The following is a 12,269-nucleotide window of genomic DNA, read 5'->3' as shown; positions in this document are numbered from 1 at the left end:
GCACAATTATTACAAATATAAAAAAACAGTAAGCGGTATTCAAATGTATGCTGCAGGTGCATATTAATATTCATTGGTGGATAATAGAAAGAGGCATATTCTGATGGTAGGTAGTATCGCAAGCCTGTAACTAAATGACATTCACAAAGATTATTCAAAGACTTGGTTGTTGTGAATCATCACTTTTCTAATCCAGGAGTAATCTACTTTCAACCTGGGGATGGTTCACCACAGACCTCTGTCGAGCTGCTTGTTGCGTTGTGAATACAGCATGATACCATACCCTTTGTTGGTATAATTGATCTCTTTCAGGCAGAGAGTACACCTGGCATAGCCCTTTTTATCCACTGTATTGAAAAAGTGAGAAAGAGGGAAAATGTGTGGTGTTCCTTTCAACTCTAGTGGCTTCCAGCTTAACCCTTGTATAGTCTTAACATTCTGTATACTCCTTGTCCTAAGGGTAAAAAATGACCCGCATTCACTAAACCCCTCAAATAAAGCAGCTTAATAGAATTTTAAACCCAAAATCTATTTTGCATTTAGAAACAACCTGTCATTCATCAAACTTTGAATATCTTGGTTTTCCCTCTTCACAATGCAGAAAGACTGCATTTAAATCAGTGGACAACACTAGTTTTTATTACAACACACCTGTCAATTGTTTTCTTTACTAAAGTAGAGGTTTATTATTACTAAATGTTTTGCAAGAGATAGCACTTGTATAGCCTAAGAAAATAGCAGAAATGTGCAGAGTAGTTTTGAATGCATTTTATTGAAGGGAAACAACCGTTTTTTGGCAACATAATGATATATTCTTATATACAATGAGGAATTCAACTACAAAATACTAGTCTTCTCCCATTTTTTTGAACCATAGCCCCCACCCACAAGGTGTATAAACAAATAAGATAGACACAAAACAAAAATTTGAAAAATCAATCAACTCTAAATTAGAGTTGCAAGTGTGTGTGCATGGACTTTGCAGATGTATTTCTCACATGTGCAGCACATAGTATGTTTTCCAGTCCTTCTTTGGGAGGCAGAATTGGCATCTCCTCCTCTTGCCTGCCCCAGCTGCAGCCTCAGATGGATCAGGGCAAGATTCAGCCCCCTGAACAGCTTTCACAAGTGCTGCAGAGACTGCTGTGCGAAGGAGGCGCTCCCTTCTTTGAATGTGTGCCTTTCCCAGCTGCTCCAGGAACACCCTCCGCTTGTTCRGCTTATCAGGCATCCAAGGTAGGGTTGATCTTGTTCCATATCACGAAGACATTGTATGAGGACACTTCAATGATGTTATGGAAAATGACCAGGGGCCAGCGGGCAGTCATCCTCCTGCAGCTGTAAGTTCCAATCACCTTGTCCAGGTTGACCACGCCTCCTTTGTTGTGGTTGTAGTCCAGGATGATGGCTGGCTTCCTGTCCTCARGATCACTGATCTCAGCTGTTCTGTGCAGTGTGCTCAGGAGGACCACATTCTTGTTCCTCTTTGGGAGGTAAGAAACTAGAGTGGTGGTGGGGGTGAAGGCAAACTTTGATGAGAAGGCCTCCTCCCCCTTGTTGCGAGGAGTGCAGGGGGGAGCTCAGGCTTGTTCTTTCTAACTGTGCCAACCATGGTGATCTTCCTCTTCAGGAGCTGCTGGCTGAGTTCAATCAGTAGCACACAATCTCAATTTCTCATAACTGCCGGGCCAAAAATTAGTTGTACGCTTTGTACCCTGGTGGTGTACAGCTTTCATGGAAATATGAACAAAGGTGATGTTTCACTTTTTCTAAATGTTGAGGTCACTCTAGGAAGTCGTCAAATTTCAAGTTGAAAAAATATAATTTAGGCAGTTCTCTGCTGTTAAACATTGTGTCGGGTAATTTTTTACCCTTAACTTATCTAGGATAAGTTAAGGATATCCCAGAGAGGTATGTTTCCCTTGGAAACATATCCCAGAGAGGTTAAGACAACACAAGGGTTAAGCCAGCTCCAGCTACACTTGAGCCCTGAATCCACTTGTTTAACTTCTCTAGGATAGGTGGGACGGTAGCATCCCACTTGGCCAAAATCCAGAAAAAATGTCATGCGCCAAATTCAAATATATTACTATAAAAATCAATCTTTCATGAAATCACACATGAAAGACACCAAATTAAAGCTACACATGTTGTGAATCCAGCCAACATTCTTATAAAAAAAATTGTGTTTTAAAGGATTTACGGGGGAAGCACACCAAACAATTATGTTAGCTCAGTACATAGCCACAGAAAAACACAGCCATTTTCCCAGCAAAAGATAGTAGTAACAAAAACCAGAAATAGAGAAAATTATTCACTAACCTTTGAACATCTTCATCAGATGACACTCATATGACATGTTACACAATACATTTATGTTTTGTTTGATAATGTGCATATTTATATCCACAAATCTCGGTTTACATTGGCGCCATGTTCAGAAATGCCTCCAAAATATCCGGAGTAATTACAGAGAGCCACGTCAAATTACAGAAATTCTCATCATAAACTTTGATGAAAGATACATGTTTTACATATAATTAAAGATACACTTGTTCTTAATGCAACCGCTGTGTCAGATTTAAAAAAAACTTTACGTAAAAAGCACACCATGCAATAATCTGAGACAGCGCTCAGATTTAACAACATTTCTCCGCCATGTTGGAGTCAACAGAAATACGAAATTACATCATAAATATTCCCTTACCTTTGATTATCTTCATCAGAATGCAGTGCCAGGAATCCTAGTTCCACAGTAAATCGTTGTTTTGTTCGATAATGTCCATTACTTATGTCCAATTAGCTAATTTTGCTAGCATGTGTAGTACACGTGTCCAAATGCTCGCGCAGATGCAGGCAAACGTTGGACGAAAACTTCAAAAAGTTATATTCCAGGTCAAATAAACTGGTCAAACTTAGTAGAGAATCAAMCTTCAGGATGTTGTTATCATTTATATCCAATAACGTTCCAACCGAAGCATTCTTTCATGTCTGTATAAGTAATGGAACGCAAGGCGACAACATGAGGAAAGCGCGTTACCAAGAACTGGCAATCTGCCAGACCACTGACTCATTCCCCTCCCATCCGGTCCCACAACACAGCATAAGCTTCATTCCACGTTCTACTGACTYTTGACATCTAGTGGAAGGCGTATGAAGTGCAAACAGATCCATATATTACAGGGAATTGAATAGGCGATGACTTTAACAACAACCACTCTCAGAATTTTCACTTCSTGTTTGGATTTTTTCTCAGGTTTTTGCCTGCCATATGAGTTCTGTTATACTCACAGACATCATTCAAATAGTTTTAGAAACTTCAGTGTTTTCTATCCAATAGTAATAATAATATGCATATATTAGCATCTGGGACAGAMTASGAGGCAGTTCACTATGGGCACGCAATTCATCCAAAAGTGAKAATGCTGCCCCCTATATCAAAGAAGTTAACAAGCAACGCCACATTTTCACCTAATTCTCTCATTCTGAAAATTAACCACATACTGTAGAGGGAAAACATTACTTCACAGATACTCTAGTTAGTTTGTTAACATTTTACACAGATTGCCAGGATCCAGTAAGCAACTAATGCGTTATAACTTGAGGAACAGCAAGGAGTCGTACACCAGTTAATACTATAGCGAATGGTTAGGTTACTAACGTTAGCTCATCTGATGTTGTAACGTTAGCTAGCTAACATTAGCTGTCTGACCTCATTAGCCAGCTAATTTTCACACCATAKACTCAATTATTTGATCAGTTAAGTTGGATATTGTCGCACAACATTTCTCTGGCCAGCTAACGGAGAATTCGACACCCAACTACTGTAGCAAGATACTTAACAATACTTGTTCCACCACACTTTCTCCCTCACCTCAAACTTTCCAAATGCCAGTTGTTTTTCKYMTWKKYSRRKWMYAYMWKGSRTRKWRKAKRTRRRKKCCCCSMRRRRSMMGMRKYGSRTRRRKKCRWKCRRRTRSMTWWRSMTRKYGGGYWMSSSRMMRMMWYSRMGMWAAKRTTRKWTRCKKRRRRRTTRKYSKKSSSSRMYWMSRWKKAKRWYSKKKWTMGMMMRRRRTRRRRRRTRKYMRMSSMMSRMSKWTRRMMTWWMMMYSCSYWTMGSRMYYSCRTMGYWWKKYSCKYMWWTMSRRCKAAKKKSSKWRKKRRSGMRSSKWWKKYSCKYMWYMMYWRCKAAYSCCCCCCCCCTCACTTTTCTCATTGGATCTACACGAGTCACCTTTTTTSGATTCAAAATGGKGAATTTCGCCGAAAGGTGATTGTATTAGAGGTCGACCGATAAATCGGCATGGCCGATTAATTTGAGCCGATTTCAAGTTTCATAACAATCTGTATTTTTGGACGCCGATTATGGCCTTTTACATTGCAATCCACGAGGAGACTGCGTGGCAGGCTGACCACCTGTTACGTGWGTGCAGCAAGGAGCCAAGGTAAGTTGCTAGCTAGCATTAAACTTATCTTATAAAAAAACTATCTTAACATAATCACTAGTTAACTACACATGGTTGATGATATTACTAGTTTAACTAGCTTGTCCTGCATTGCATATAATCAATGCGGTGCCTGTTAAATTATCATCAATTCACAGCCTACTTCGCCAAACTGGTGATGATTTAACAAAAGCGCATTCGCGTCAGMGTATATGCAGCAGTTTGGGCCACCTGGCTCGTTGCAAACTGTGTGAAGACCATTTCTTCCTAACAAAGACCATAATTTATTTGCCAGAATTTTACAAAATTATGACATAACATTGAAGGTTGTGCAATGTAACAGCATTATTTAGACTTAGGGGTTGCCATCCGTTCGATAAAATACGGAACGGTTCCGTATTTCACTGAAAGAATAAACATTTTGTTTTCAAAATTATCGTTTCCGGATTTGACCATATAAACGACCAAAGGCTCGTATTTCTGTGTGTTAATTATATTATAATTAAGTTTATGATTTGATAGAGCAGTCTGACTGAGCAGTGGTAGGCAGCAGCAGGCTCGTAAGCATTCATTCAAGCAGCACTTTACTGCGTTTACCAGCAGCACTTTGCAATGCTTGAAGCACAGTGCTGTTTATGACTTGAAGCCTATCAACTCCCGAGATTAGACTGGCAATACTATAGTGCCTATAAGAACATCCAATAGTCAAAGGTATATGAAATACAAATGGTATAGAGAGAAATAGTCCTATAATAACTACAACCTAAAACTTCTTAACTGGGAATATTGAAGACTCATGTTAAAAGGAACCACCAGCTTTCATATGTTCTCATGTTCTGAGCAAGGAACTTAAATGTTAGCTTTTTTACATGGCACATATAGCTTTTTACATGGCACATATTGCACTTTTACTTTCTTCCTAAACACTGTGTTTTTGCATTATTTAAACCAAATTGAACATGTTTCATTATTTATTTGAGACTAAATTGATTTTATTTATGTATTATGTTAAGTTAAAATAGAATCTGAGCCACCTCTAACAGTAATAGATCCAATGGGACATTTCACTGCAGTTACAACATGATAACGTCACAAAGTGTGTTTGAGAGCTCACTTTGTGGATGACCTAAATGCTGGGCCCGGCCAGCAGCCGTCCGTCCACGCCAATGAGCAGAATTGTAACCAAAACACTGGTTATCACTAGGCCATCTGCTCTGCTGTTTTGCTGCCATGTAAGTCTGTGTGAAGTCTTTAACCTCACTAGGGTTGGGGGCACTATTTTCACTTCCGGATGAAAAGKATGCCCAAAGTAAACTGCCTGCTACTCAGGCCCAGAAGCTAGGATATGCATATAGATTTGGATAGAAAACACTCCAAAGTTTCTAAAACTGTTAAAATAATGTCTGTGAATATAACAGAATTGAAATGGCAGGCTAAAACCTGAGGAAAATCCATCCAGTTAGTGCCATTACCTTGAAATGGCTGTTTTTCCAATGAAAGCCTATCCACCATTTAAAGGGATAGGACCCAGATTCCGTTCCCTATGGCTTCCACTAGTTGTGAACAGTCTTTAGACATTGTTTCAGGCTTTTATTCTGAAAAATGAGGGATAATGACAACATTGAGTGAGTGGACCCTGTGATGTCCTCAGAGCTGGTTACTGCGCACGACCGAGAGCARGCCTTTCTTGTTTTCTTTTTATATTGACGAAGCTTTTGTCCGGTTGAAATATTATCGATTATTTAGGCTAAACATTGTTTGACATGTTTCTACGAACTTTACGGATACTATTTGGAATTTTCGTCTGCCTCTTGTGATCGCATTTGAGCCATTGGATTACTGAACAAAACGCGCCAACAAAATGGAGGTTTTTGGATATAAAGAGGGACTTTATCTAACAAAACATTTATTGTGTAACATAGACTCTTGTGAGTGCAACCATACGAAGATCAACAAAGGTAAGTGATAAATTTTATTGCTATTTCTGACTTTCGTGACTAATCTACTTGGCTGGTAACTGTACGTAATGTTTTGTGTGCCGAGCGCTGTCCTCAGATAATCGCATGGTTTGCTTTCGCTGTAAAGCCTTTTTGAAATCTGACATGGCGGCTGGATTAACAAAGAAGTTAAGCTTTATTTTGATGTATAACACATATCAAGATTGTTAAATATTTGAATTGAATATTTTTGAATTTCGCTCTCTGCAATTTCACTGGATGTTGGCCAGGTGGGACGGTAGCGTCCCACACCACCTAGAGAGGTTAAGCCTGCTTTTGTTTGTGCGTGAGGAGTCTGTGCCATACATTCCTGTACATATGTTTATAATTAGCAATCAACAGCTGCCAGTGTGTGAACTGAAACCTTTCTAGTATTGTGCACCAAATGGGTGTGTAATGTACAGCTGAAGTTAGAAGTTTACATACACTTAGGTTGAAGTCATTAAAACTGGTTTTTCAACCACCCCACAAATTTCTTGTTACCTTTTTTAGGATAGGGMGCAGCATTCGGAATTTTCAAAGAAAAGCGTGCCCGAAGTAAACTGCCTGCTACTCAGGCCCAGAAGCTAGGATATGCATATAATTAGTAGATTTGGATAGAAAACACTCCAAAGTTTCTAAAACTGTTAAAATAATGTCTGAGTATAACAGAACTGAAATGGCAGGCGAAAACCTGAGGAKAAACCATCCAGGAAATTTCTTTTTTGGAGGTGACTGTTTTCAATTAGAAATCTAGATCCACATAGAAAACTAAGGCACTTGCTTGCAGTTCCTATTGCTTCCACTGGATGTCAACAGMCTTTAGAAATTGGTTGATGTTTTTCTTTTGAGTAATGAAGAKGTATYGCTGTTCAGAACGAGGGTCGAGTCTAGTGTACTGTTGTYMTTGGGGSACACGACCTGAAAGCTCGCTCCACTTTGTTTTCGTCCGGTATTGAACACAGTTTATCCCGTCTTAAATTRGATCGATTATTTACGTWAAAAAATACCTAAAGTTGTATTAGGAAAGTTGTTTGAAATGTTTGGATCAAGATTACAGGTAACTCAATAGATATTTTGTAGTCATGTTGCGCGAGTTGGAGCCGGTGTTTTTTTTAATCAAACGCGCCAAATAAATGGACATTTTGGAGATATAACGACGGAATTTATCAAACAAAAGGACCATTTATGATGTTTATGGGACATATTGGAGTGCCAACAGAAGAAGATCTTCAAAGGTAAGGCATGAATTATATCGTTATTTCCGAGTTTTGTGTCACGCCTGGCGGGTTGAATTATGATTGTCATGTGTTTGTTTGATGGGGTACTGTCCTCAGATAATAGCATGGTTTGCTATCGCCGTAAAGCCTTTTTGAAATCTGACACGGTGGCTAGATTAACAAGAAGTTAAGCTTTAATTTGGTGTATTGCACTTGTGAATGTATGAAAGTTAAATATTTCTAATAATTATTTTTGGAATTTCCGCTCTGCCATTTCACCAGATGTTGTCGAAACGTTCCGCTAGCGGAACCCCTAGCCGTAAAAGGTTAACAAAATATAGTTTTGGCAAGTCGGTTAACCTTGACGCTATAGGTCAGATTATTAATATTTTTTTTTAAATAACGTTCCAAGTAAACGGACTATTTCTCAGGTCCAGATCGTAGAATATGCATATATTTACAGATTAGGATAGAAAACACTCCAAAGTTTCCAAAACTGTCAAAATATTGTCTGTGAGTATAACAAAACTGATCTGCAGGCGAAAACCTGAGAAAATCTAACCCGGGAAGTGATTTTATCTGTGTTTCCGTGCCCGTCTTTCTCCATTTAAAAGGGGTATCAACCAGATTCCTTTTCCAATGGCTTCCTCAGGCTGTGACCAGGCTTTAGACAGTTTCAGGCTTTTATTTGAAAAATGAGCGAGATTTTTCAAAACTAGTCAGGTGTCCTCTGAATAGTTCCTCTGCGCGCGAGAGGGGTAGCTCTCCATTTTCTTTCTCTCTTAATTGAATAGGTTACGGTCCGGTTGAAATATATCGATTATGTTTGTTAAAAACAACCTGAGGATTGATTATAAAAAACATTTGGCATGTTTCTACGAACATTACGGATACTTTTTGGAATTTTCGTCAACGGAACGAGGCTTTGTTTTCTGATCATAACGCGCAACCCAAATGGCGTTTTTTTGTTATAAAAGTAATATTTATCGAACAAAAATAACATTGTGTAACTGGAGTCTCGTGAGTGCAAACATCCGAAGATTATCAAAGGTAAGCGATAATTTTATTGCTTTTCTGACTTTCGTGACATGCTAATTTGGCTAGCTGTTGAGCAATGATTGATACACTCACAAAAACTTGGATTGCTTTCGCTGCAAAGCATATTTTCAAAATCTGACACGATAGGTGGATTAACACAAGCAAACTGTGTTTTGGTATATTTCACTTATGATTGCATGATTATAAATATTGTTAGTAATATTTTGCGCCCTGCAATTCAGCGGTTGCTTAGGAAAATGATCCCGCTAAAGGGATCCGTAGCGCAGAGAAAGTTAAGAGATCTACTTCGTGCATGACAACAAAAAAATCCAAAATTGTTTACAAACAGATTATTTCACTGAAATTCACTGTATCACAATTCCAGTGGGGTCAGAAGTTTACATACACTAAGTTGACTGTGCCTTTAACAGCTTGGAAAATCCAGAAAATGATGTCATGGCTTAGAAGCTTCTGATAGGATAATTGACATCATTTCAGTCAATTGGAGGTTACCTGTGGATGTATTTCAAGGCCTACCTTCAAACTCAGTGCCTCTTTGCTTGACATCATGGGAAAATCAAAAGAAATCAGTCAAGACATCAGAATAAAAATTGTAGACCTTCACAAGTCTGGTTCATCCTTGGGAACAATTTCCAAATGCCTGAAGGTACCACGTTCATTTGTACATACAATAGTACGCAAGTATAAACACCATGGGACCACATAGCCGTCATACCACTCAGGAAGGACTCGCGTTCTCTCCTAGAGATGAACGTACTTTGGTGCGAAAAGTGCAAATCAGAACAGCAAAGGACCTTGTGAAGATGCTGGAGAAAACCGCGAACAAAGTATCTATATCCACAGTAAAACAAGTCCTATATCGACATAACCTGAAAGGCCGCTGAGGAGAAGAAGAAGCCACTGCTCCAAAACCGCCATAAAAAAGCCAGACTACGGTTTGCAACTGCACAGGGACAAAGATTGTACTTTTTGGAGAAATGTCCTCTGGTCTGATGAAACAAAAACAGAACTATTTGGCCATAATGACACCATCGTTATGTTTGGAGGAAAAAGGGGGAGGCTTGCAAGCTAAGGAACACCATCCCAACCGTGAAGCACAGGGGTGGCAGCATCATGTTGTGGGGGTGCTTTGCTGCAGAGGGACTGGTGCACTTCACAAAAATAGATGGCATCTGAGGGAGGGAAATGATGGGATATATTGAAGCAACATCTCAGGACATCAGTCAGGAAGTTAAAGCTTGGTTGCAAAATGGACAATGACTCCAAGCATCCTTCAAAGTTGTGCAAAATGGCTTAAGGACAACAAAGTCAAGGTATTGGAGTCACCATCACAAAGCCTTGACCTCAACCCATAGAAAATGTGTGGGCAGAACTGAAAAAGCATGTCGAGCAAGGAGGCATACAAACCTGACTCAGTTACACAGCTCTGTCAGGAGGAATGGGACAAAATTCACCCAACTTATTGTGGGAAGCTTGTGGAAGGCTACCCGAACGTTTGACCCAAGTTACACAATTTAAAGAATGCTACCAAATACTAATTGAGTGTATGTAAACTTCTGACCAACTGGGAAGTGATGAAAGAAATCAAATCTGAAAGAAATCATTCTCTATCATTCTGACATTTCACATTCTTAAAATAAAGTGGTGATCCTAATTGACCTAAAACAGAATTTTTACTAGGATTAAATGTCAGGAATTGTGAAAAACTGAGTTTAAATGTATTTGGCTAAGGTGTATGTAAACTTCCGACTTCAACTGTACCTTGTCGCAAACATCCGCCCAAAACTCATCACTGATAGACAGAGATCCTTTTCCCAGATTCRTTTCACCGGCGTAAAGGAGGAGCCTACATTCTCAGAAAGGAGTCTGCTCCTATTTGGCTAAGGTGTATGTAAACTGCCGACTTCAACTGTATGTGTCTGAGCCGGTGACAAAGCTGTCCGTCTGCGACTATGAAGTAGTGGTTAATAGGACAAGTGATATAGGACTACAGTGCAGCTGTGGCAACAAAAGCAGTCGTTTGAAAGAACAGCTTGACAGGAGGCTGGCTCCCACATCACACACACAGAACTGTTATCATTAGCTCATCTTTAATGTGCTCACAGGGTGGTCTATTCACTCTGTGTCCACAGCCTCTCATTAACCAGTCCACAGCCTCTCATTAACCAAGCAAACCCGGAAACACCAAAGCATAATAATGCATGAGAGCAGTAATGCAGCCAGAAAATCACCATCAAAACAGAGGGGACCGATCTAGAAAGAGGCACCCCTCACCTGAAATGATTCAGTGTGGAGATTGGCGAGCAAGCGGGATTGGGACTCTGAGAAGCCCGAAGATTTTAAGATACACGTGATATAGATTACTATCAATAGTTGAATGTCCTTCTACTGTTTTCTTTCACATTTTGTTGCCTAGTTCCCTTATTCATTTCCCAGAAGAGATTAAGTCATACCARGATTTCCCAGAAAAATACACTGGACAATTTAACACAGCAATTTTACAGTAACAAACTAACTAAATTAGTAAACTGTAGATATTGTGCATACACGAGATATGGCTATAGGCCTATAACATACTGTCTTTGATTTAACAAATTATATTTATTTTGACGAATACAGCTAAGGCGTTCCCCAAATAGTGAACTGAGAGATTTGATCAGCAAATCAACTGAGAAAACTAACTAGGTAGCCAACAAGCCAGTTCTAACAAATGTGCAAGCTACAACCACAACAATATAGCTATTTATTTAGCTTATAGCTAGAGGGCTATGCTATGGGTACACAACCAGAGAACCTTTACAACCTGTAACCGTAGCTAACGTTAGCTCAGCTGGCTAACGTCAGCTAGTCCACTTACGTTAGGCGGTCCAGTTCGAACAATGCGTTTTATTCCCCGTTTCGATACTTCGACTCGGACGGTAAATARAATTTCAGTTTTATTCTACAACTTCATAATAAAACGTTATATTTATTGCCATATGTGCTTATAAATTCGCCACTTTCCTAACATAACTAGCAAGAAACTTTTCACAAACTTCGATGAGTCGACTCTGTTTTGTTAGTCCAGTAGCCAATCAGCGGAACAGGTTCAAAGATAGCCACGCCCATAATACCCGTCTGTGGACCAATGAGATTTCAATAATGAATTTCAACTATAGGATGAGTGAGTAAATCACGTTATCCTCATGCAGCTTCAAGGTGTCAAGTGTGTCAGCAAAATATGCAATAATCAGAAGAATAAAACAAAGAGTCATTCTCGACAATAATGGCATTTACTAATGCAAACATCTCAGTTTGGGGGGTTAAAAACTAGTAAGTAAACTGACTGCCTGAAAAAGTAGGAGCCTGTCTACTTGCACTGCCAGTTGCAGAACGTTAGGCAGTAGCTAGCTGTTAATAAAATGTAGATAGCTGCTAGCAAAATGACAGGCTAAGTTAGTATTGTTTGCATAAATTGAGAAGTTGGCCAAAACACACAGGTGCTTTCAAAAGCTCGGCGTTTGTCAGCAGCAGGGAAGGAAGAGAGTGAAGTGAGCTCGCTGCTCCCCCATACTTTTTAAGAAGGTTTC

General features: G+C 39.4%; 1 protein-coding gene across 4 annotated transcripts in view; it reads right to left on the bottom strand.

Moving 5' to 3' along the window:
- Positions 1-11,761, bottom strand: part of LOC111956863 (G-protein-signaling modulator 2-like) — a 34,250-nt gene extending 22,489 nt beyond the window's left edge. For all 4 annotated transcript variants that reach the window (XM_023977537.2, XM_023977540.2, XM_023977538.2 and 1 more), the window contains exon 1: positions 11,558-11,761. The gene's annotated coding sequence lies outside the window, so the exon portion shown is untranslated. The remainder of the gene's footprint in view (positions 1-11,557) is intronic.
- Positions 11,762-12,269: the final 508 nt, after the last annotated feature.

Source organism: Salvelinus sp. IW2-2015, linkage group LG32 (genome assembly GCF_002910315.2).
Source record: "Salvelinus sp. IW2-2015 linkage group LG32, ASM291031v2, whole genome shotgun sequence".
Lineage (NCBI taxonomy): Eukaryota > Metazoa > Chordata > Actinopteri > Salmoniformes > Salmonidae > Salvelinus > Salvelinus sp. IW2-2015.
Note: the sequence above shows the minus strand (reverse complement) of the source record. Positions and strands in the feature narration are given on the sequence as shown.